The sequence below is a fragment of the Mus caroli genome, chromosome 13, assembly GCF_900094665.2.
Source record: "Mus caroli chromosome 13, CAROLI_EIJ_v1.1, whole genome shotgun sequence".
In the NCBI taxonomy this organism is placed as follows: Eukaryota; Metazoa; Chordata; class Mammalia; order Rodentia; family Muridae; genus Mus; species Mus caroli.
In genome coordinates this window covers 95158270-95179181 of record NC_034582.1, presented here as the reverse complement: position 1 = coordinate 95179181, position 20912 = coordinate 95158270, and the positions used below count along the sequence as shown (strand labels likewise).

The following is a 20912-nucleotide window of genomic DNA, read 5'->3' as shown; positions in this document are numbered from 1 at the left end:
ACTTGGGGTAGAATCATTTCTTTGGGCTGCCATTGGTGTGTACTCTGAGTTAGGCAGACATTTTTCACATCTCCCCAGGAAAAGCTAGTGGTGTAACACATGTGAATTCACATACCTTGTGCACTTTTCAAGCCCTAAACCTTAGCCAAACTTTCAACTGGGTCAACTTTGTGTTGACCCTCTCCCTTTTTGGTTTCTCCTGAGGAGTCATTCACTGGTAACTAAGTCCTTCTCGCAACCAAGAACTGTGCAACCCCCCCCCCCCCATGATAATCAGAATGGTCCCTGGAAATGGATGCTGTGGTCTGCAAGGTGGGGTTGGGGAGAGTTATCACCTTTCCAAGAAGTATCTCTTACCAGGAATCCATGAAGTGTGTAACACTAGATAGGACTATGTACCTACTGGTGCTCTGTTGGGTAAGAGAGTGCAATGTGACATATAGCCCCTGCCATCTAGTTCTTTCTTAGACTATAGGACAGGTTTCCATGGACTTATAGGAAGAGAGTTCCCTTCTCTATACTCTCATACTGATTAGTATATCCTCCATTTAGTCCTCGCCCTGTTGTTGGATAGCTGTTTTGTTCTCCTGCAGTGGGACCATCTCTATTCATCTCTTCTGGGAAGCCACATTCTCCCCTTGTCAGATCAGCACAGTGTCTGGTATTATCACAGCCCCTTGATAAGTGTGGTGAACGAGTTCACAGAAAAATATACCTGACACAAGATTGGAAAACCTTCCTCGGAAAAATAGCAGTGTCAGCACATCTGTAACTGTCTTCTTTCTCAGCTGTCTTGTAAGTGATGCCAGGTGAAAGGTGTTTGTTTCTGGATCCTCCAATGTCGAACACTGGTGTCCTAAACAAGACAGGCACTCCGTGGGTGTTTGTTGATGGTGATGATAATTAAGTTAATGCCTCCTTAATTATTCTACTTATCACACGATGCTGGGTGCTATCATTAACTCAAGACCCTAATACCTATTGTTCAAATAAACAAACAAATGTGTTTACAGCATCTGATTGCTGATGCCACCAAATAGTCATACTGCCTGGCTTGCAAATGAATTTTTGTCCCAAAACCCAAGAGCACTGTGTTGGCTTTCATTTCTAATCTAACCACCACTGCAAGAGTTATTTCACCATGACCACTCAGACATTCGGAATCAGAGAACTGCATGAAAACTTGAGAGGCAGCAAATCAATGCTTCCCACCCATAGTTCATCTATAGTACATATTCACACACACACACACACACACACATACTCATATACATACATACACACTCATACACATACACACACATACGTACACATATTCATATACATACATACATACACACACATACGTACATATAAATACACACATACTCATATACATACACACACACTCATACACATATACACGTGTGTGTGTGTGTGTGTGTGTGTGTGTGTGTGTGTAAAATCATGCATATCCTAGCTTAAGTATTGAGGTAAGAGCAGGAGTTGCAGAGTTAGGAATCATTTATCTTCTTTCATTCTGTGAGTTCCAAGGATGAAACTTGTCATGCTTGCTTGGAAATTGCCTCTACCCATTGAGCCACCTCATGAAGCCACCGTGAGATATACTATTTTTGACTATAAGAGCCTTCTTTCCTCTAGAGATACCCTCAAGTCTTGCATTCCATGAGACCATCCTGGAGTTGACCTTTGCCCACCTTCTTGGCCATTCCACTGTGTCATGCGGCTGCTTTTGTTCACGCTTAAGGTTCCTTATTCCAAATGAGTTTGAAGAACATTCTTGTGGCTGGATATGCCTTCAGAGATTTATCCTAGAGACAACCCACGTTTGATGTCTTCCTCCCCTTCTCTAGAGTATGTAAAAACGTTGTGGCAAGCATTCAGCAACATCAGAGTTTTTTGTTTTCCTCTTAAATATCATTCTCCAGAGTCCCTTTTAAAAATTGTACTCTTTAATCATCAAATTCCAAGAACTGAACCATCCAACGTCTGAACATTGTCTTGTTCTAAGTCATTGCTTCTCTATTACCTAGTGGCAGCCCTCAAGTCTCCCTATTCAAACAAAAACAAAACAAAGCCAAGACCCAAGTCTGTGCATCCAGGCTGGAGCCATGTATCTCTGTGGCTCTGACATCACCCCCATCTGGGATGGGTTGTCCCCATGGATAGATGGATATCTTCATGGCCTAACCTCTAGAGCAGCCTTTCTTGAGCCATTTTGTGACTTCTTGCCTGCTTCCTCATCCTTGCTTCTCAAAAGCTCTGTTGGTGGAATTACCTTTTCTTCCATTATTTGGGTCTTATCCCATGTTCCTGACAGAGTTTCTGAGTTCATCAGATAAGGTATGTCTCGCATCCCCTCTGTCACTCAAAACTTGTCTCTGCCTGTCATATCTCTTTCCTTGACAGGATGATTCAACTCTACTCTCTTAAATGTTCTTTCTCTCTTGACTCACATACTTCTTATAAGTTTGGTTGTGAGCCTAGCCCTTAATGGCCGAGCCATCTCTCTAGCTCAACTCATACACTTCTTGTGACACAATGACCAATCAGCTTGAAATTGTCTGGAGCCCTTATGATAATATGGGCCAGAATTTCCAAGGCCATTTCAGTCCCTCAAGTCTGATACTAAACTACAGAAAAAAAAAGTACAATCCCAAGCTCATGTCCTGAACACTGAATTAAAGCCTGCAGAGAAACATGCCCACCACCACCACCACCACCACTACCACCACCACCACCACCATGAATAATAGTTTGGTTTATTTTATTTTTATGAGATGCTACTCTGAACTTTACTGGTCTACTATATCTTTTAACATCTCTTAGCTTCTTTCATGGTATGGGGGGCAGGGGGACCTCCTCTGGGTGTCTGTATGTCTTGCCAGGGGTAGGAATAACTGGAAGCATCATATTATATTGTCAAAATGACCCTCAGTGGGTGGAGCTCTGTGCTGATATGGAGTTCCCTGGGACTGGTTCACTCACAGTGATGCTTTGATCAGTAGGTAATCAACCCTGACCTTCTCCACAGTACGTTTCCTAATCTGGAGGCTTCAACCACAGCTCCACCTCAACCTCCACTCGAGTTTTGATTTTCTGGCAGACGTGAGATTTGTCTCCTCCTTTGCTTCTTAGCTAGAATCCCAATTTCATTCATATATAACTACCCCTTCCCAAAGCCCATGCAAGGGCTGATCTCACCCCTATGATGTACCTGTTTAGTGTAGGGAAATAGCCCATTTTCCCTTCCTTACTTTTTTCAGTGGTCATGTGATCTAATCATTACCAAAAAGACACATAAGAAATCTATAATTATTAACACTCTTGTAGAAATGCTCTTTGATTCTAAGAAAGAACTGCAGAAAGAGAGTGTCTTCTCTACATAGATTCCTACAGCAGCATAGACCATCTGGAACACCTCTGCATCTTGCTACTGATGTGAAGATAAAGCCAATGTTAAAAGCATGGGAGAGCAGAAATAGAATAAAGGGCTTTCAAGGCATTGCTAAGCAACCAAGTCAGCTTCCTCTGCCATCCACTCTGCCCCTGGGTTTCTAATTGTGTGATACAATATACTTCTTTAGGGTATAAACCCACAGGGTCAGGGTTCCTTGTATTTTTACTTGAAAGAACTCTGATTGTTGAAGGTCCCAAGGTGAATGGAAGCACGTGAGCACATCCTTTTCATTCTCTTCCCTGAGCCTGGGGTAGTGGAAAGATGCTCTTTGTTCTCCATTCTAGACTGCTCTGGATTACAACTCCTGCTTAACTAAAGTGAAACCAAGAGAAAGATGTCTAAACCAGTGTGCTTTAGGAACCAAGCAGGAGGGAGTAAAGATAATGGACCTCATGGATTGTGTTTCAAACACTGGTGTGTGGTAAGGAGTAGTCATGGCGCACGCCTACAGCAAACAATTCACAGTGCACATCCACAGCACACACCCACTGCTCACACCCACCGCACACATCCAAAGGGTCTTTCGCAACAATATCAGCGTCTCTTAGGGTCATTTCCATAAAGCCACATTACTCCACATAAAAGTCACTAAAAACAAGCCAAAGTTCTAGCCACTAGTTGCAAATAAAATAGTTAATTGAACCATTAATTAAAATTACATAAAATAAACCACTGAGTTCCTCCCACACATTAGTCACATTTCTCAGTACACCCAGCTACCATGTTGGACAGGATAGTTGCAGAACATTCTTGTTCCATAAAGTTCTAATGAACAGAGGTGTCTCTATTCAAAGTGAAGTGATTAGCTAAGTGAACCAACCATAGACTTAGAAAGAACCACAGGTGAAGGCCATTGTGGGAAGGAGCCAGTTGTGTAGTATATTGTGCATGTAAGTTTTGACACTGCCATATCTCTAATGTCTATAAATTTTAGCTTCCTCATAATGTGAGGACAATAATACTTATCAGGGGAAAAAAAAACATCCTGAGGGCTAAAGTTGATGTATATGAAACATTTATGAAAGTTACCAAATTGGTTGATACTCACTTACAACAAGTATGATCACTGCTCTTTTACCTGTTTTGTACATATAATGATGCAATATTCAAAATGTGATTCATAGACCAGCAGCTTCAGTGCTATCTGAGAGTTTGTTAGGAAAGAAACATCTGGGCTGAGCAAACAGTTCATTAGGTAAATACATGTCTTACCATCATGATGACTAAATTCAATCCCTAGAACCTACATAAAAAAATGTAGCTAGATACAGTGATGCAAATCTTGAATCTCAGCACTTGAGAGGCAGAGGCAGATGGATCTCTGAGTTTGAGACTTGGGAAGCAGAGGCAGGTAGATCTCTGAGTTTGAGGCCAGCCTGGCCTACAGAGTGAGCTCCAGGACAGCCAGGGCTACACAGGGAGACACTGTCTCAAAGGGGCAAAGAAAGAGAAGACCGGGAGGAGGAGGAAGAAAAAAGCATGGTGGCATATGCTTATAATCCTGAGGATACTCTGGTCTACACACACACACACACACACACACACACACACGCATGCACGCACATACACACACACACACACACACACACACCAACAAGCATACACATCAAAAAAGAAAGAGGGGGAAGGAATGGAAAAAAACAAGATCTCCAAATCTACCCCAGAACTATCACACCAGACCTTACATTTTAACAGCATCATCACACGATTTGCATATACATTAAGGCTTGAAAGCTGTGGGTGTGTACATGGCTGAAAAAAATTAAAACAAGAAAACTATGACCTCCTGGAAAGGACCAGAATACTAGGACTATAGAAATCTACATGACAATGAACCTCATACATCCTTGAATGGGTGATCTGATGGCATCCTCAAGTCCTGACAAAATATAAGCTATGTCTGCATAGGAAAGGACTTTCAGAGCCAACCATGGTGGTTCATAACTGTAATCCCAGCATGTGGGAAACTGAAGGAGGAGAATTAGGGGTTCAAGCCCAGACTCAGGTATATAGCAAATTTGAAGCTAACCTGAGCTACATGAGACCCTGTCTCAAATAAAAAGTTGATAAATAGCCCCCTAAAGTTAGTGGCATTAAATAACAATAGTAAGTCCCTCAGAATAGAAATCCTGACAGGGCAGGGCTTAGGAGGATGCTTAGCCAGGTCAGCTAGTAAGACAATGGCTTTACAAGGGAGCCAAATTGACAGCCGCAGTGCATTCAATGACTAGCTTAGGAGGCAGCACAGCTCTCGCCACTCTCTTCTGATTCAGGGGAGCTGAAAGGTTCTACTGAAGCCGAAAAGGAATCAAAACAGACCCAGCCATGTAGCAGAAGCCATGCAGCTGCAAACATCTGTGGACTACCGCATCCCACAGCACTCTACCACTACCACTATCCACAAAGGAGCTCTCAATTTGGTGTCTTCCATAGGAAGAACTATAGGTTATTCATGTCCATCTGGGGTAGTGTGTTCTTGGGAATTCTTGCATTACATTTTTGTCCCCAAAACAATAGTTTAAAAGCTAGTTTCACTTTCCATTCTATTTTGTTCTTGGGGATCATTCAATTACAGCCAAGCACCTTAAACAGCATATTAGAAGTCTATGAGAACAAAGTGGAAATAAGCAGACTTGGTAGAGATAATGAGTCTTTCACTGATATAAACTTCCCAAATAGTTTGGTTTTTTGTTTTTGTTTTCCCTGAACGTTGAGATTCATTGCTAAGGGCAAATAAAATGGCCACCGCAGAATGTGTCCGTGCACTGTGATTTTGATATCTACTTGATGTTGATACCTTAGGTCTTCAGAGTCAAACTCCTTTCTGTGCATTTGCAACCCCACAGTACAACTTTCTTGGCAAGGTAGCTCTCAATCTGCTTGGTTGTTCTTATATTGGAGCAGAACCAAAAGCGAAGGTGGAGGGGATAGAGTCTTCTACATATGACAACATTAAAAAATACTAGTGTTTGTTTCTCATTAAAATGAAGTCGGAGACAAAAGCTCCAATTGGATTTGGCCTATAGCCATTCGTCCTGAACACTGGAGGAAGAGAAGCATAAGGCAAGCCGATATAGACTTGGCACAGGCTTTTAGGGTTCTAATTTTGTACCATATTCTGTGTTCCCTCTTGCAGAGAGTCACATCCAAGCCTTGTACAGTTAGATGACTGTTCTTGTGATGGCCCTTTCTCCCCAGCCATCTCCTAACGGCTGGGAACACCTTGCCACCTCCCTCACTTGCCTCTCTGAGAAACATACAACAACCATTCAGCACATGTACCCATCCATTCACATGCACACTGGTAGTCCCTCACAGGCAGGCAGTCACACCAAGGATCCATACACTCAGATACTATGCAACTCCTTAACTGGCTCTTCCTTCCCCTAAAACCCCAACTTCCCTCATAACTAGGGGGGCAGGAATGGAGTCTTTCCTCTTATGAGATTATATGCCTGCAGTGCTGTCCATTTTTGAGACACTTCCTAAGCTCACCCAGGGACCCGAATGTCTGCAATTTCAGCTGCACACTATTGTGCCCAGTCGCACCTTCTGATCTGGGAAATGGAACAGCGATTACAACTGACTGAGACATACATAAGGGGAACTTTTTTGTTTCTTTTTGTTTTTTGAAACAGGGTTTCTCTCTGTGTGAACTTTTAATTTGTTAAAATTTCTTTCATTTTTTTGTTTTGTTTTGTTTTGTTTTTCAAGACAGGGTTTCTCTGTGTAACCCTGGCTGTCTTACAACTTGCTACCACCACCTGGCATAAATTATTTCTTAGTTTCACAAAATGCTACAATATAAATATTAAAGATTTTAATTACATCTTTGATAAATATATGTTAAGATCCTAGCTTCTACTACTGGTGGGTGTTGTTTTAGGTATGCTCATCTTAATATCATGTTATAAGCATGAGGCCTGACTGGATATGACTGATGTCATTCTACTAGGAGAGACACAGAGTCATACATGGAGAACCTCCAATGGGAGCAGAGGCAAAGATGAAAGAAAAGGATCCGTAAGTCAAGGAACACCTAGGACTCCTACCACCATAAGAAGGTTTTCAGCCCCAGAGAAATGTACCCTAGGGGGCATGTCCTGCTGCCAACACCTAATGTCTGACTTCCAACCTCCATGACTGAGAATCCATGTTTATCGTTTATGACACGTCATTTGTGGAACTTTGTTATGCCAACACTAACAATGTCTATAGCTGATATTAACGCACTCCCAGTGGCTATGAGATGAAACAGAGGGCTGTCAGCAAGGATAAATAAGGGAAAGCAAGCAAGCTATCCAGGTTAAATGGTACCCTGATATACAAATGTTGTCCTCTGTCAACCTAGGATCTCTTAGTTTGGATCTAGAAATGACTTAAAGAGTCCATATTTGTCCGCACTTCTACAAGAAATGTAAGGTTCAGACATAATGATAGATGGCTCTAGAATATAAAGACAATTGTAATAACATGTTGGGCATAGCTGAGTGTGCTCTATGTGTTTCTAGCTGAGTATTAGTCCAAGCCTGGTGGGTTTCTTGAATTTCCACACATGGCCACTGCTCTCATTGGTACTGTGTCTAGAGTACCCCATACTACCCTTACATTGATGGGAGAAAAATCCAGATTAGGAAGGAAAAGGATTTTAGGGGACACCATGGGGCACAGAAAACAAGCGACTAACTTCCATTGATGCACATTAAAAGAAAATTGGTCTTATTTATTACATCAACTATACCTATAAGTCAGGCACTTCATGAATATACTGATATCTAATTTTAATTGGTATGTTTTCACTGGATACAGTGTTAAGTCTCATTTGAAAAATTTATTTAAGATATAAGCATGCACTTTATTTATTTTTTTTACTTTTTATTAGGTATTTTCTCATTTACATTTCCAATGCTATCCCAAAAGTCCCCCATACCCTCCCACCCACTCACCTACTCCCACTTTTTGGCCCTGGCGTTCCCCTGTACAGGAGCCAAAGAGATCTGCAACCCTGTAGGTGCAACATTATGAACTAACCAGTACCCCGGAGCTCTTGACTCTAACTGCATATGTATCAAAAGATGGCCTAGTCGGCCATCACTGGAAAGAGAGGCCCATTGGATAAGCATGCACTTTAATAATTAGCCCCATGCCCTTCTTTAGACTCTTCCCCTCCCACTTCCTCCAGCTAGGCTCCTATCTCTTATTTTTATATCATATGTAAATGCTTAAATGTATGTAAAAAAATTCCCATGACTTTCAAATGAGGGGAAACATGTGATGCTTGTCTTCTGCCCTGACTTCTTTCTCTTAACATGATGATCTCCAGTTGCATCCATTGTCCAACAAATAAGATAATTTCATTTTTATGTCTGTCTAAAACTCTATTATATATGCATACATATTTTCTGTACCCATTAACCTATCAGTAGACACCAGGTTGATTCCATAGCTTGGCTCTTAGGATCAGTGCAGCCATAAACAAAGACGTGCTGTTGTATTTGTAGAATTCTGTCTTACAATCCTTTGGGTACATACTCAGAAGTTACAGCTGAACCACAGTGTGTGTGTGTGTGTGTCTGTGTGTGTGTGTGTGTGTCTGTGTGTCTGTGTGTCTGTGTGTGTATGTGTGTGTGTGTCTGTGTCTCTGTGTGTGTCTTGAGGAGTCTACATACAGATTTTCATAGTGGCTGAAGAAATTTCCATCCCCTGCCCCCACAGCTACCAACATTTGTTTTTTGCTTTCTTAATGGTAGCCACTGAAATCAGAGTAAGCTGGAATCTTATTGTGACTTTAATTTGCATTTCCATGGTAGGTAATGGTGTCAAGCAGTTTTTATATGTTTATATGCATTCCATCCTTTGAAAACTGTCTACACATTCATTAGCCTCTCAATGGGTTGGGTTGTTTGGGGATTTGCTGTTTGCTGTTTGGTTTCTTTGTATAATTTAAACTGGATAAGAGGGAAATCAAAAACAAAAACCAAAATGGTCCCTTCAACAAGTGGTCTGAGAAAAATAAGAAACCAGATCCCTACCTCTCTCTAGTGCTGTACAGAAATCAATTTAAAACAAATCAAGTACCTTACAGGAAGTTCTGAAACTTGGAAATGGCTAGGAGAAAGCACTTCGTGACCTCTATTGCTCACAGCATCCTTGGATACAGGTATCATATCCACTGCCAGAGTGAGAAAGCCAAAGCTTAAAGAACATAACTGAAACAACTACTCAAAGGAAGGGTTGGACTCGATCCATCATACCCAATTTTAATTCCACTTTGTGGCAGAAACACAATAATATGAAGTTCTTTGAGACATCCAGAGTGAAGGCTTTTATTACCAGCTTGAAAGCAAAAATGGCCACTTCCTTTTACATTGAGTCTAACAGTAGTCTTACTTCAATACTAAAGAATGCTAGAGCAGTATTCATTATGATGAATTTTGGCATGCACCTGGGATATAAGAAATTATAGTGATTTTTTTTCTCCTCCCATAGTAATAGATTCTCAAAGTTGTAGCTGGACCAATGGAAAATAGGTGAGACCGTGAGACAGTGAGACAGACTAACTTTCCCTTAAGAAGATGAGCATCCCTTTGCCACATCCTTTTGTGTCACTTCTTCTCTGATGTTTCTGGGAACCGACAAATAAACTTGAGCTCTAACTAACACCCTGAGCTGAGATCCTTGGCTCACTCTAAGGACAGCATAGCAGTAACCAGAAGAGCCCACATCTCTGAGGACTGCCCAAGCTTCCACTTGTGCACAAGAGACTAATACGTGTCCACCTTGTTTAAGTTATTAGAATTGTAGGATTCATTACCTGTATGTTCCCCACTGTGTCTTCACAGGCTAACTTATCCTGTTCATTACAAAAGTCTAAGACTCTTGAGTAAAGCATAGGGTGGCTAATTCCTATATATTTCCAACAAAGTTAATAATAAAGGATTTTTTGTAAATGAGGAGAAAGTAGAAAAGAAGCAATGAAGGAAGAGGAAAAGAGACAACAGGGGCTGAGGAGAGACCATGAGGTGATTGTAATCAAAATACAGGGAATGAAAAAGTAATAATACGTGTCAAAACTATATTTTGGGGGGAAATAGGAGAGACTTGGGGGAGGGTAGCTGGGAGAGGCTGGAGGGAGAAAAGAAGAGTGATATAATTCTCTTTCAATTAAAAAGATATTTAAAAGACAAATATACCAGACACTATTGTGAATGCCAACAAGTGCTTGCTTACAGGAGCCTGATATAGCTGTCTCCTGAGAGGCTCTATCAGAGCCTGATAAATACAGAAGGAGATGCTCACAGCCAACCATTGGACTGAGCACAGGGTCCCCATGGAGGAGCTAGAGAAAGGACCCAAGGAGCTGAAGGGATTTGCAGTCCTATAGGAGGAGCAACAATATGAACTAACCAGTAACCCCAGAGCTCCCAGGGACTAAACCACCAACCAAAGAGTACACATGGTGGGACTCATGGCTCTGGCTACATATGCAGCAGTAGATGGCCTAGTCAGTCGTCAATGGGTGGAGAGGCCCTTGGTCCTGTGAAGGCTCTATGCCCCAGTGTAGGGGAATGCCTGGGCCAGGAAGCAGGAGTGAGTGGGTTGGTGAGCACGGGGAGGGGATTAGGGGAGCGGGGGTTGGAGAGAGAAAAGGAAAGGGGATAACATTTGAAATGTAAATAAAGAAAATATCTAATAAAATTTATAAAAAAGAAAAATACAATTTCCATCTTTTTTCTCTTTTACTAATAATTTTGCTTACATAAGGACTATAATTTAGCCCCTCAAAATCATAAAATCATTTGTCTGTCACTGTCTCATCTATCTGTCTGTCTATCTATCTATCTATCTATCTATCTATCTATCTATCTATCTATCTATCTGTTTCTCTCCCTTCCAAAGCTCTCATATAATACAATGAATGCTTTGTTACTTTTAGCTTCTTATGTTTTCTGTAATCATGTCATCTGTGAGGGTGAGTATATAATTTCCTTTTCAATCCATATATATTTTATTTAGTTTCTAGGCCTTACAGCACGAGCCAAGACTTCCAGTACCCTGTTGAAAGACCCTAGTTGAAGAGGATCTCTCTCTTGGTTCCGGTCTTAGTGGGACATACCATACTAGGTTTTACATCTCAAGTCCTGTGAGATAATATCCTCTACAATCCTTATTTTCACATGAAGATACTGAAATTTAAAGACACTATGTTCCAGGTTAAATGGCTTAATGGTATTATAAATGAAATTTAAACTCACACAATTTGCCTGCAGAGCCTGGCTGAACAGTCAGGGCCCTTGTAGACAAGTGTCAATTTCTGGAGATACTGAGACTCTTCAACAAGCACACAGATCTAAGTGCGGATATGAAGGTGAGCACATGCTACATGAGATGGGCTACTAATTTTAGCACTTGGAATGCATTTGAACACTACCTTCATTGGTCACACTCACAGACTGATGATAAACTAGGCAGGCTTCTCCCTAACTAATAAAATTCAGTTATCTTTCTACTCCCAGGCTTAACATCATGTAAGTCAGTGAGATACTACTCCAAATATCTGAGGACATGGTAATTTTAGAAGTATAAACACAGATACTGACACCCATGTCTCAAAATGGCTTAGCTATTTCAGAAGGTAAAAGAAGAAACCAATTATTCCAGATATATTATGCTCAGGAGCAATCTATAATGACATGTTAGGCAGGGCATACAGATGGCAAAGTTTTCTCATGCATGTGGAGTTCAAAGGAGCAGTCTTGGGGGTCATCATCATGAATGCCACTCACCTCCTTAGAGACAAGTCTTCTCATTGGCCTGGAGCTCACGAATGAGGTTAGGTGGCCATCCAACAAGGCTAGATGTTCCTTCTCTCTCCATCTACCTAGCTCTAGGTTGACAGGTATGTACCACTTCACCTGTTATTTTTCTGTGAGTTTTAGGGGCCAAACTCCAAACTCAGGCTCTCATGGTGGTAAAACAAGTACTTTACCAATTGAGATATCTCCCTAGCCTGTGTGTGTGTGTGTGTGTGTATGTGTATGTGTGTATGTGTGTGTGTGTGTCTGTGTGAGTGTGTCTGTGTGAGTGTGTCTGTGTGGGTGACTCACATTTTCCATATCTTAAACAGAACTAGAATCTGAGACCTATGCCTCTGGGCATGGATAGAGAGCTGGTAGGGGGTGTTTGTGAGAAGAGCCAAGCATCTTATGGGAGAGTCAGGAACTGAACTCAGAAATACCAAGAGACCACTATTGGTATTAAGTTGGCACTACACTTTGGTTCTTCTTTCTCATAGACAGACAGTGAAGTCCTGTTTGCATTTCCTGTGGGTACCATAACAAAGCTCCAAAGGCAATACCTCCCTCAATTAGCATTACAAAGTAGAAAACAGAGGCAAGTTCTGGGGAACACCAATAATAGGTCTCATCTCTTCTGACTTCTGATGGCTTCAATATTTCTTGATATATGGCTATATCAAGCTATCAAGGCCAGCCTCTTTTAAGGTTTTTCTTTTTTGGCTTCCCACAGCCTTCTGCTCTGAGCCCTGCAAGTCTGTGTATCTTTTAAGTACCTAAATATGATGACATGTAGTGCCTCCCCTGTGATCCAAGATCATTTCCCTACTGCTCATTATATCATCCCTGCCTTTTACATATGTAAAGATTTTTTGTCATATTCAGTGGTATTCAAAGCTTTCAGAGATTGGGGACTGAGATTTAGAAATAGGACTGTTATTCAGCTTAATTGTGGGGCCTATGGGGAATTTTCCTCTGGTCAAGCCCCCTAAAATTAAACTATTATTCTACATAGACACTTCTCAACAATGGATCAGATTAGAACCCTGGATGTCAAGCCAGCATTTGAACAGTACATGGAGGTTGTTTATAGAGCTGAAGAACTATAGGTTTGATCATTTAATCAGCCCTAAAATGATTTGCATGTTTGTGTTTTATTGTTCTGGAACATAATTTATATGTAATTATTGCTGTAAAGAATAGATGTGAGCATATTTATGAGGAATTCAGTCATGAAATGTGAGATTTAGTGTACATTTTCTGAGGTGGGTTTTATTGTGCCTCCACCCACTCTCTTTGTATTTACATAGCTGGAAACTGTAAATCAGCATGGAGACCTTGTTTGCAAATCAGCATTTTCCTGAAGTTCTGGGGGGTAAAGATGGCACTGCTAAACTCCACAATGATCTATGTGTTTAGTCTGTTAACTTTGGGAGTCACACAATGGTTGAACTGTCATTGTCATGGAACTGTATTGCTCTCTGTTGCCACAGCGTGAGATACTTAAACCATGTTCAGCAATGTCGCCCTGGTCTAAATCACAGGGAGGAGCACTGAGCTGTTCTGCTCACTGATGGGCTGAGTATAATCCTGGCATTGCAAAGGGGACTTTGAGAGTCCACAGCTAGAGCTCTAATTAAACTCAAGGATCAGGTCTGAACCTCTTTCCAGTCATCGCCCAAGTGTGAGCAAAGATTCCAGTCTCTTCATTCGTATCCCAAACCAATAGTTGGCATCTGACACATTCATCATTTCTGATGGCCTAGACCAGTGGTTCTCAATCATCCTAATGTAATGGCCCTTTAATACAGTACACCTCAACTATAAAATTAATTTTGTTGCTATTACATAACTGTAATTTTGCTACTGTTATGAATCATAACATAAATATCTTTGTTTTCTGATGGCCTTAGGCAACCACTGTGAAGGGGGTGCTCGACCCCACAAAGGGGTGGTGACCCACAGGTTAAGAAGCACTAACCTAGAAAATGTACTGGGGCTCTCAATATTGCCTATGTGCAAGCTTAGGAAAATCTTGTGCGGAAAAAGACTACTTGAGATTAGTGTCTGAAAACCTACAATGACCTGCAAGAGAAAAAGAGGTCTCCAGCAACATCACACAGGGCTCCTGAGAACATCAGCCACCTCTCCCTGACAGCCCTAGCCAACCCGTCAGAAAGTATACATCCTCCTTCATCAGGATGTGTGAGGCTGCTTAGAGAACTGGAAAACAATTCCAGACTCCTCTCCACTGGGAATTAAATATATTCCTAGGAAATAATAAGTTATGAGGTTATTGAGGGCCTGTTTTTTTTTCCTGCTTGTGGGGACATTTTAATTTGAGAAGAAAAAAATGACTAATGAATGGGACAGTCTAATTCTGGTTGTGTTTTTCCCCCCATTTTAATGTCAACTTGACCACAGAAATGTTAATTTTTGTCTCTTCATGTCTTTTCAGGGTTCAGGAAGAGCAGTGTCACCAAAGGGGGAAAATCTGGGACAGTGACACCACAGGGGAAAAGCTGGGTAAAGCCTGCTACCTCCACCCACCTCCCAGGAAACAAAGCTAGACACGGCAATGGGCTCCCCTGGCCTTGTTTCCAGGGCTCTGAGTGGAGTTATTACAGTCACCAACAGGGTACTCATAAAGCAACGTTTGCCAACCCTCTTCGTAGTAGGAGACAAGGAAAACAATGTCCTTCAGAACCCAGAACATCCAAGAAGGCAGAGAGACAGGAAACACGAAAAGGAAAAGTTCCCCCAGAAAACCTCCCAATCAACAGACTTACAGCATCTGATTCTCAAGGTATCATCCACAGAGTGCAGGTCTAGACTCGAATCCTATCAGTATCCTCTCTCTTTAATGCACACACCAGCTCTGTGATGTCATAGTAAACAGTAGAACTGAGGTTAGAACCCAGAACATGTGATTCTTCAACCAGCTGTCCTCAGTTAGTCGTTCTAAAACTTCAGCATGCCCCAGCATCACCTGAAGGGCTGGTCAGACTGCTAAACCCACCCCAGAATTTCCGCTGCAGTGGGTCAAAGGTTCCCATTCTGAGAACCGCCATCTAACACTTCACTGTGATCGCCCACGATCATCTCTGAAAAAGCTATTCAGGGAAGGCTTTCATGTACAGACTGCTATTTTATGGTTTCTGTCCCCTTTTCTGTTTCTTGAGAGATTCTGAAAAGAGAATCTATAAACAATGGCTGGCATGCCCTGGAAAAGAAATAGAAGGTAGGGTGCTGGAGGCACACTTTCTCAGTTCAAATAAAGCTCTCTGTGGTAGCCCAGGACACCCGTGATCTATGACATCCCTCGTTAGGACTGTGGTTGTCTCCTTTGAAGTAAAGGTCTCTTTCATGTGGGCATGAGTTGATCCTCCCTAATGGTTCTCTTCCCTGTAGCATCATGCTTGTAGATCTTGTGGATATAATGGAGACTACTTTGCATTTCTGTGTCTGTTGAATAGCCTGGCCCCATCATTTTGATCCCACAATATATTTAGCTACTAGTGTGTCATCAAGTTGTACCTCTCTACTGCTCCCTCTGCTAGCCAGATTTTTTCCAGGACAGTCTTTCTCTGAGCTCCTCTGTGTGTGTGTGTGTGTCCCATTTTGTCCCTTCCTATGGACTCTCTGTTCACACTTTTCTTCTAGATTACTTAACCATTCACTGATTCCAAAGTGAATAAATGCAATACAGTCAACTGCAGTAGAAATATCCAAGCAGCTTCTCCACACTGGGCACAGATCTACCATGATTCTTCTTCCCACTCTCCTTCTCTCAATAGCTTCAACATCCTGCTCCCCCAAACCCCCAACACCCGACACACTCTCTCCCACTCATCTGGGATTGGGAGGCCATTCACAGCAGGCTATAATTCTATCCAACAATTGCCTGAGCTCCTGAGTAGGTAAGGTTTTCATGTTTCCATAGCTGTTGTGGAGACACTGTGGACAAAAAGATGATTTATGCTTCACACAAAAGCCTAGAAGAAAGTAAGAGTGGGACATAGAGCTTCAATGTCTACCTGTTGAGTAAGTTTTTGCTATTTTTGTTTGGAGACTGTGGCTGTCCTATAACTCACTGTGTAGAGCAGGTTGTCCTCAAACGTACAGAGCTCCGCTTGCCTCTGCTTCTCTACCTGTATTGGAAGATTTACAAGGGAGTTTTTCCTTAAGAATTTATAAACATAATTGCTTTAAATGGCCAAAAAAGAGCATCTTTTGAACTCCAGGCACTGAGTTAGGGATCTTAGCTATGCTCCTCAAATGAGTTATTGTAACTGCTCTTGAGAGTTTGGCTTTCATGCACTCATTTCATGGTAAAAGAGACACAGGCTCAGAAGTTATGTGATCTCCGAGATCAACTTGAGCTAAGGTGGGAAGTTGAACTGCCTTTCTTTTCCATCATGCTGACCTCTTAGAAGGTGCTATGGTGAGTGAAGGCAGCAAAGACAGACAACCAGGAAAGGGAACTCACTCAAGGGCGTAGCACAAACTCTATCAGAGGCGTTGGCATGGCTTATATAGCCAGGACGCTCCCAAATATTAACAACTAAGAGAAAAATCAATTGAGACAAATTTGAGAAGTGATGAGAGACACACTAATAGAATTTCAAGGTGGATCAGAGCACAACCTAAAAGCATCCCAGCTAAGGACTGTGGGCAGTACAGACTCCCATATTAACACAGTGTTGGCAGATGCTGAGGACACATGGCTAAGACTATAGACAGTGGAAATGTGAGCAAGCACAAGCAGAAGATGCTATGAGTTCAATCCTGCTAAGGAGGAAGTAGGATGAGCACTGCCATTAAATAGTATAAATTTTACAAATACATAGAACAGCAAAGATATGGCTGGGGCTGGCAGGAGTAGTAACAGAAAGAGGAAGAGATGAGACTGAAGGATGAAGAAAGAAAAAGGGAGGGCAGAGATGAAGGGGAGAGACGTCTAATGCCTCCACAGAACAGGCATGTAATTATTCTGATGTCTGTGGCAACGTGGATTTTATGCTAATAAGGGAAGCTACAAACACAAAATACCTTGGTAACATCCTAAGTAAACTAGAGGTGGGTTAGCAAGCTATCAGCCAGGGCTGCTTCTGAGAAAGGGACTGTGTAAACTGAAAAGCTGGGCTCAACTTTACACTTCCAAGTTGCTGCAAACAGCCGGGAGGATTATCTGCCTTCTCAGCTTGCCTGCTTTTCTCTGGTTCATTAGCAGCATAGAGCCAGAGAGATGGTGCCACGGTGCCCAGGCAATAGAGGGTGAGCTGTGGGGGCACACCTGCTACTCCTTTTATCATTGGCAGCAAATAACATTAAGCAGGATTTGTACCATGTCTGAAAATGCCCCCCTCCAAACAATCTCTGTCTACTGGGTAATGGTGTTGAGGAGCCCAGAGCCCAGGCCAGGGCCCTCCTAGACCCAATTCCATGCAACTATATGAGGGACAATTGGGTAGTAATTGAGGTTAATTGTTACTGACAATAACACACCATATGATCTTTTTACATCTGTTTGGTGAGATGGTTCAAGCATGGAGAGATGTTCCCAAGGGCACCACAGGGATTTGCCCTGTTTATATGCGCCTTACATTGATGGGTTGTGCACAAGCTAATGGGGCTAATTGTTATTGCTCTGATGGAAGCCCCTGAAGTATATCCCCACCTCCTGCCTAAATGTCAAAGCCATTGTCTTCTTGTGCTTTGGTTCATCCACACTTTGTGGTTCACGGGGGTGAGGGGGGGGGGACCCGAAAAGGAACAAGTTCATGCAAGTGGAGGAGGTGGAGGCTGGCAGCCTTGCCTGCCACTCTCTGTTCAAGAAGCATTCTATTTTTCAAATCCTAGACCAAAATGACTTTAAGAAAAGGAATCCGCCATGTTCAGGCTCTGCCTTCTAGCTTCAAAGCCTTTTACAAGCTGCAATTCATTAAATGAAGTAATCGTTTGAGGACAGTGGACCGACCTCTGCAGAGAGAGAGGCCAAGCCCTCCCGCCCCACCCTCTTTCTCTTTGTGTTCCCAACCAGACAGAGGAGGAGAGAGGGTGGAACACTGATGCTCCTGTGGTGTAGCCATGGCCCTCAGCCCAGACTCGCTTCTCTGGCTTCTCCCTGCCAGGGCTCCACGCTCCACTTAGCTATTGGGAACAGGCTCTTCCTTCCTGGGGCCACAATTATCTGCTTTTCACAGACAGACAGGCTGCTGCACTTTTCTTTCCTTCAGATAAATGAAGAGTTTCCTAGCCACAGGGCTCAAACAGGCTTGACATACATCCCGTGGGACAGATGTCTCCCTGCTTGGCCACTCCCAAGTCTGAGATCCAAGAGATGTGTCTGCTTCTTTGCCACCATTGTCAAGTGTCCCATACATAGCATGCAGATCCACTATCCCAACATATACCCTAACCATCTCAGTCAGGTCAGCTACTCGCCCACCCAACAATCCCATCCACCACTGCCAAATGAATTCTTCTCTAGAAAGAGAACCTTGGTTTGGCTAATGGCGGTAGCAGGCTACTAAAATGAGAGATGTCTATGGAGGTCCTGTGGGTTATTCTACAGTTTGGAAGCCATGTATCTTTGGCTTTCTCTTGCTTCACATGGACCCTACCCAGACATTTACTTAAGAGAAAGGGAGAAAATGAGATACTCATAAGCCCCAACCATGGTATATTAAATTTCACAAGGCAATGCTGAATTAATTTTTATAGCTTTTGCTCTAGTTGCCTTTGCTCTCCTAAGTCTGCCTACTAGTCATTTCTAAAGAAAGGTTGCAGTGACATAATGTCCCTTCAAAGGTCCATAATTCTTCTGTAAGAAGGCCAGTTGGGCCTACCTTCAAAACCACATCATTTTTAATCGTACTGAGAACTCTGAGGAGTTTTATCCACAGAGCAACCTCAAAGGCAAGAGTGTATATCAGAATCTTCCAAGACCAAAATCCTTGGGAGTCCACCTAAATACCTTCTCTCAAGTTCTACCCAAGATATCTGCTTCCCCAGTGTTCCCTTGCCTTCTCCAAGAATTGATGCTCTGCCTTACGTTTAAGACCCAGCACACCGCCCAGCTTTAGGGAGTCTCAGCCCAGATGGATATTTCCTTCCTCTTAAATTTTAAAATGTTCAAAGAGTTCAAATGTTCATACTTGAGTACATACAGAGTAACAAATCAAGCCATGTGTTTAAGCAATACTTAGGTTGGAGACGTCTCCTACAAGTGGCTTACCTTTCTTGCTTCCCCTAATCATAAATGATTGCCAGTATCAGGGAGGCCTGTAAATCACCAAATGGCATCCTCTATTGGAGATTTTTGTCTCACTAAAGAAAGAGCCAAGACAATGGGGCCACAGCATTCATCAGAATTCATTCCAATCTCTATGTAATAAGAGCCCTTCTTCTAACTCAGGACACTCAATGCTTTCTTCCCTCTGAGGATCTCCAGAGAGCCTCACAGTGTGAGCTGTCCTCGGTGCCCAAGTTCTTCACTATTCTACTGAGGTTGCTGGGGAGCAGGTGCAGTTAGAGGTAGAACACTTACTTAGAATGCTCAAAGTCGTTCTGACTGGTGTGAGGTAGAATCAAACGCTGACACGATTGCATACACTAGCGGGATTTTGCTGAAAGGACCCTGATATAGCTGTCTCTTGTGAGACTATGCTGGGGCCTGGCAAACACAGAAGTGGATGCTCACAGTCAGCTATTGGATGGATCACAGGGCCCCCAATGGAGGAGCTAGAGAAAGTACCCAAGGAGTTAAAGGGATCTGCAACCCTATAGGTGGAACAACATTATGAACTAACCAGTACCCCGGAGCTCTTGACTCTAGCTGCATATGTATCAAAAGATGGCCTAGTTGGCCATCAGTGGAAAGAGAGGCCCATTGGTCATGCAGACTTTATATGCCTCAGTGCAGGGGAATGCCAGGGCAGGGAAATGGGAGTGGGTGGGTGGGGAAGTTGTGGGGGAGGGTGTGGGGGACTTTTGGGATAGCACTGGAGATGTGAATGAAGAAAGTACCTAATTAAAAAAAAAGAATGCTCAAAGCCCTGGGTTCAATCCATAGTGCGCAAGTGCATACACACACTCACTCACACACACACACACACACACTCACACACACACACACCACTACTCAGAGTGCTAGAAGAGCCTCCCTAATATGTATATCCATATTCAGAACTAGCCATCATCACAGTGTAGGAACATTTATTGGCAATACCTGATGCTTAACTTCAAAGCCAAGCTACATGGAAGGATTTGGCTAAAAGGAAGAAGTACAAATGGCATAGGATACATTTCTGTCTCATTAATACATTCAAATTTAAATACTTTCAAACTATTGAGAATTTCATATATACATATTGTGTATTTTTGATCAAACCACCTATCCCCTCCTCTCTATCACCTGCCTTATCCCCTCCCACTACTTTTCCCTCCCAACTTGATGTGTTTCTCTCTTCTCCCTCAACCCTTGCCTCCCAACCTAGAGTCCAATTAGTGCTGTCTATATATGCACAGATATAGGGTCATCTCCTGGGGCACGAATAGTCATTCAGGTTCTGCCTCTTTGAAGAAAACTTACTATCTCTTCCCCAGCAGGCATCCATAGCTAATAGCCCCTCAGCTGGGGTGGGGCTTCCTGA

At 42.5% G+C, this 20912-nt stretch overlaps 1 long non-coding RNA gene across 2 annotated transcripts in view; it reads right to left on the bottom strand.

Annotated features, from left to right (window-relative positions):
* LOC110308674 overlaps positions 1-15102 on the bottom strand; it is a 41413-nt gene extending 26311 nt beyond the window's left edge. For both annotated transcript variants that reach the window (XR_002379594.1, XR_002379595.1), the window contains exons 1-2: positions 15045-15102; positions 716-856 (exon numbers count right to left, since the gene is read on the bottom strand). This is a non-coding gene — a long non-coding RNA (uncharacterized LOC110308674). The remainder of the gene's footprint in view (positions 1-715; positions 857-15044) is intronic.
* Between the last annotated feature and the right edge of the window lie 5810 nt (positions 15103-20912).